Source organism: Vigna unguiculata, chromosome 4 (genome assembly GCF_004118075.2).
Source record: "Vigna unguiculata cultivar IT97K-499-35 chromosome 4, ASM411807v1, whole genome shotgun sequence".
NCBI lineage: Eukaryota > Viridiplantae > Streptophyta > Magnoliopsida > Fabales > Fabaceae > Vigna > Vigna unguiculata.
In genome coordinates, this window is record NC_040282.1 from 12,717,220 (window position 1) to 12,723,219 (window position 6,000).

A 6,000-nucleotide genomic window follows, 5' to 3' on the forward strand; every position below is an offset into this window, starting at 1 on the left:
GTACGACCCTAAGCGAAGCCAAAGCCCATAATCCAATCACCACCCGTGTTGGCCACTTTAGCGCTAATCATCGCAAACACTCTCATAGCTACTCAAAACTTTTGTTTTCCTTTCCCCTTTCCTCGTGTTGTGACATTACTAATTGTCCTTCCCTACAACAACAAACTTAACCATGTGCTTCTCCTTCTGATGCTTGAAATCGTTCATCTCATATCCAATGTCAAACCTTCCTATTTTGTGGCCCACTTTACTTAAAACATCCCCTCTCCTCCTAACTTGGGTAACTACTGCTAAGGAGACCCGACTACTACTTACTGAATTGATCTGGTATATAACTCGTAATATATTCCCTTCTCCTATAACATCATCACACTTGGCTGATCTTCAAAGCTCTGCCTCTCATAAGCTTCCAACTACACGTCTACTTTCCCTATACAGTTCATGGCCTCCACCCTCAACCTCAAACCTCCCACACTATTACACTTCGAACCTTAGACATTGTCAAGGTGTAAAACCAAGTTGATTTCTCACACCCTACCGCATGAGCACGCCCCGATATCTTCTCATATACTAATCTCTGAACTCAACTCTTCTCCTAAAACTTGTGGTGTACGATCTTAGAACTTGATCTTGTACCTCTCTCTCAGTCCAAAGCGTTGCTTCTTAACTTTCAACATCATTTCTCAGCCTTCTAAACCAATACTCAACTTTCATCATCTATCAATATACAATCCTCTACATCTTCGCACCCTTGAGACAAAAGATTTTCTCAAAGGCCCCACCAACCCTGGTAAGGGTGAGTAGGTCAAGTTGAGCTTAAATCTGCATTCCCTCATCGCTACAGACACGAGACACAAAACACAGAGGCGTAACAAGACAAACTAGAACATACAAGGCAACACTCAATCATCTACAGACAACCAAACATTTCGTCTGTTACCCTTCCTTCCCCAAACCATTAGAATTACGAAAGGAAAAACAACCTTCGATCTAGTCATGAGTGTGCACCCTCATCACTTTATCAAGATATTTTCTGTTCTTAAAACTTTTGGTTTCACTGACAAACTCGACTATACTTGAAACCTTACGCCCTCGAGGCATGACAAACCTACAACCTCAGGTCATCCTAAGGAGGAACTACTCTGATACCATTAATGTAACACCCCATTTAAATAATAACATAATTAAATGAAATCTTACACCGGATAATATAAAAAGCCAAGTTGCGAAGTATAAGGTCACTCCTTACAGTTATCCAAGGTACTTAAAAGAAAATACTAAAGCTCACTACAATGCCTACAACCCAAAAGAAGTAAGAGATAGCCAATATTCGAAATAAAGCCTTAGGGACAATACAATACACGGGCCTTAGCCCTAAAGAAAATCCCAAATAAAACGTGAAGTCCAGCCCAAGTAGACTATGCAGCGAAATCATCTCTCCCCTGTTGACCACAAGTACCTCTCGCATCTGCTCCCATCAATAAATTGATGATCATTGCATAAGTAGAAGAATAACATACAAGACATTCAAACGAGAAAAGGGTTAGCTAGAGCCAAAAAGATTTCATCAATGCAATCAGATATACTTTCACAGTCCAATATACATACATCATCGAAGCATGTTATGACCTTCCAAATCAATACACTAAGACTCGACTCGACTCATCCGGATACATATAACCCGGTCGGACTCAGCGGATGCTTACACTTGTGGTGGATACCTCTCCTCACCCCGAGCTGCTCACCCCTGAGCTATGTGTTACAAGTGTTACAATGAATCAAATTCCCCTACACACAAGGTTAGCCCTTAATGGGTTTCAGGCCTCCTGCTACTCTCACCACAAGAGTCAGTTTGCTCTAAGTGAGACTAACTAACTCCTTAGAGTGTTAGGATGCAATCCTTACCTTGAATCCTTACCAAGTTAGATAGATGGGGCACAACCATGGACACCCACTAACAGGAGCCATGGAATTACGTCCCGACCACTGAAGCATGACCCTGAAATCCCACCTAGAGATTTCCAAGGAATTACGCACTGACATAGACCAAGCATACCAGACTAATTAAGAAAGATGTATCACACACATACATATACATCACATACCAGCTCTTTATAATTCACCCCTTTCATTTCTTTCCCAGTGGTTCCATACCCATTCATTACTCTCAAACCATAGTTGTGGAATTTCATCTCATGCCAATACCATGCCACTCTAACACCAACCATCTCATTTGTTTCACATGCCGAGATCATACAATCATATCAATCCAATTTGTAACCACAACTTATATCATGCATATCATTTCGTAGGTCTCATGCATTATATAAGGTACATCATAAACCAAACATTTCATTGAAATTGCATGCTAAGATTTATCCAAGTTCATCATTCACAATCCATGAATCACATCACTCATGCAAATTCATTCATCTCATACTTTATAAATGCATACCAAGACATACATATATCACAAAATAGTATTCATCCCAAATAAATGTGTGCCAACATTTAAGTACCTGCAATTCTATACAATCAAGCACAACCCACAACCATAATCAGCAAAATTCTATACACCAAAATTCCTAAGAAAATTTATTATCAGCAAAAACCAAAATCATTGCAGTAATGCGTGACACATTTCTCAAGCTACAAACATCTAATCGACGATCCAACCGGTCAAACCATAAAATAGCATGTTATGAACCAAATGTCAAAATTTGAGCTCAATCCAACGGTTAAGGAGTCGGTAAATTCAATTTTACTAAAAATACGCATATGAGAAAAACATAGAGTCGCCCAGCGACCAAAGGTACTCGCCCAACGACTGTGCGACCCATCCAGCAACGAGAAATAACGTCAAATATCACAGTTTCATGAACATTTGAACCCCTAACTCAGAAATATACCAAAACCCCCCAATCTTTTCTCATATTTCACAAAACATTAATCACATAAAATAGAATTAATGTGAAACCCTAGCTTCCCTTACATTGAAAAGGGCTAATATTGGACTTTGACTCTTAAGCCAGCGAAACCAGTAGCTCCAAGGACAAATCTATGAACGAAAACAGTGGCACGACAAAGGAGATTGGATTCACACAGTGAGTCCCGACATAAACCACTAAAACAACTTAGAAAGACTAGGTTCGAGAACTAACTTATGTGAACAGGAGATGGAGGTTGAGCTCACTTGAACTTGGGTAGATATCCAAACCCTAGCAGAGGTTCTGTGGAGAGAAAATGGGTGAGTTAGGGCACTGATTTTTCAAAATGACTTGCAATTGAGGGACCTTGGCTGCTTTAGGGGCCTTGGCACCCTATGGGCCAGCCCTTTAGGCCCAATAGTGTGGCAGCCCTTAACATTAGGGCACTCAATAAAAGTGGGTCTTACAGCAATGACAATGTCACGTATCACTGTCACTCTAGGTGTCATTTTCTCATCTCAATTTGGTTTTTGTATTTTGATTTTGTCTCAATCTAGTCCTAATATTTGTATATATTTAGCAATTTTGTCTCTTTCCAAATTGAAACCAAATTTAATTTTTATATAAATAGTATAAAATATTTTTATTAAAATTGATATTTTTATTAAATGATTTTAATAAAATTAAGTTTATTTAATATTATATTTCACATTGAATTTTATTTAAAATTATTTTGAAGTTGTTAATAGAAAATAATGCTAGTAGAAAAAAATTCAAATTATTGTATTGATATTTTATTACATCATACTTTAATATTAGGTTTTTATTTGAATTTATATTTTAAATAATTGTATATTTTTGAAAAATAAATTAAATGTGAAATACAAATTTTATATAAACTTAGTTTTGTTAAAAATATATAACAAAAATATCTTTTTGAATAAAAATATCAAATTTAATAAAATTATTTGTATAACATTTATATAAAAAATTAATCTTTGTTTCAATTAGGAGAGAGACGAAATTGTAAATTTTTTATAAAAATTAGGACTAAATTTAGACCAAATAAAAAGACAGGTACGAAATTAAGAATGAGACAATGACGCATGACATTGTTGTTGTGACATTCACATTATCACTGCTATGTGGCATGACGTCAACTTGACACGTGAAAAGTTTTTAATTTTTTTTAAAATAAAAAAAATTAAAAATTAAAAATTAAAAAAAATTAAAAATAAAAATAAAGATAAAAAAACTACGGACCGACATGTGGTACCTCTTTAACGTTTTTATTACAATACTAACAGAAAGGACTTGATTACATCAAATTTTCCAAAATACGGACCAAATTGAGACAAATAAAAAAAGGGACCAAATCGATATTTTTCTACGAAAATGGGGACTAAAGACATAATTTAACCATTTATATATTAATAATTAGAAAAATTTAGAAAAAAATAAAAAATAAAAAATAAAAAAATAAAAAAAACCACGAGTTGACACGTGGCACACAATTAAGGTCGTCAATGATACCCTAACGAAAATGGTCAAATTAAAATAAATTTTCAAAAAATAAGATCAATTGGGACGACTTAGAAATGGAGGACTCAATTAAGATTTTTTAATAAAAATGGGGACCTTTCGTGTGATTAAACATGTATATAACAACAAAAATTTAGTCAAACTACAACTTTAATAAATTTTATAAAATGTAAATTTAATTCGTTGTACTGTTAAATTTTTTAATCTTACGAATTGAATTATACATAAAAATTTCATAAATTCTTAAAATTTTTTATAGTTTTATTTCATCACTTAAATTTAGGATATGATATAATTTCAAAACATTTAAATATTCATTTTAATATATATATATATATATATATATATATATATATATATATATATATAAATTAATTATGTAAAATTTGAAACACATTATCATTAAGATACTATTATTAAAATCAATTTTAGGAAATAAACATTTATTGAAATTGTAATTTACTAAATTCATATAAACTTATTGTGTCTCTATATTATATATAATTCAAAGATTTGATTATAAATAATTTATGAATTTTAAATAAAAACAAGTAATTCAATAGTATATCACATATATGGCAATAATTAATTTATATATTTCTTTATAATTATAATGTTATATTTTTAAAAATATTTGGTGTAGAATTATTTGATTCTTTTTTAGTACTTGTATCTTATAAAATTTATTTTCTTTCTAATAAGTTGTATAAACACAAAAACAAATTGTAATATATGTAACAAATATTTTGCAGACATCTTCAATCCAACAAAGAAGACCCCTATCATGGTACTTGATAGTTGATACTTGCGACATATGACTGGAGAAAGGACTACATTATGAGACTTTTAGTTGAAGAGAGGAGGAAAGATAACATTTGAAGGAGACCAGCATGGAAGGATAATTGATATCAGTCAAGTAAGTCTCATACCTTCTTTATTCATTAGTTATGTTCTTTTAGTTGATGGATTAAATCACAACATGTTTAGCATAAGCTAATTATGTGACAATGGGTGTGATGTAATGTTTAATAAGGATAAAGACATATTAAAAAAACTATAATAAAACACACTTATTTACCTCTAAAAGATAAGACAATTTTTATAAGATTGATATGGATAAGTTGTGAGCCCAAAAAGTGTCTTGTCTAATGACCATAAAACAAGATCACTAGCTGTGGCACATAAAGTGTGGCCATGTAAGTTTGATTACTCTCAAAGTTGAATAAACATAGTATTGTGAGAGGCATGGAAGAAGTTTCATTGAAAAATAATATTCTCTATGAGTCATGCGTTAAGAGCAAGCAAATCCAAAGTTCTTTTGAAAGAAAAATTGAAATTTCCACTCAAAGACCTCTTAAGATGATAACATAGATCTATTTGTTCCTACAAGAATTGAATCCTTAAATTGTAAGAGGTATGGTCTAGTTATTGTAGATGATTATACTAGATGGACATGGGTGAAATTCTCAAGCCATAAGGATGAGTCTTACAAAATCTTTAGCAAATTTTTAAAACAAGTTTATAACGAAAA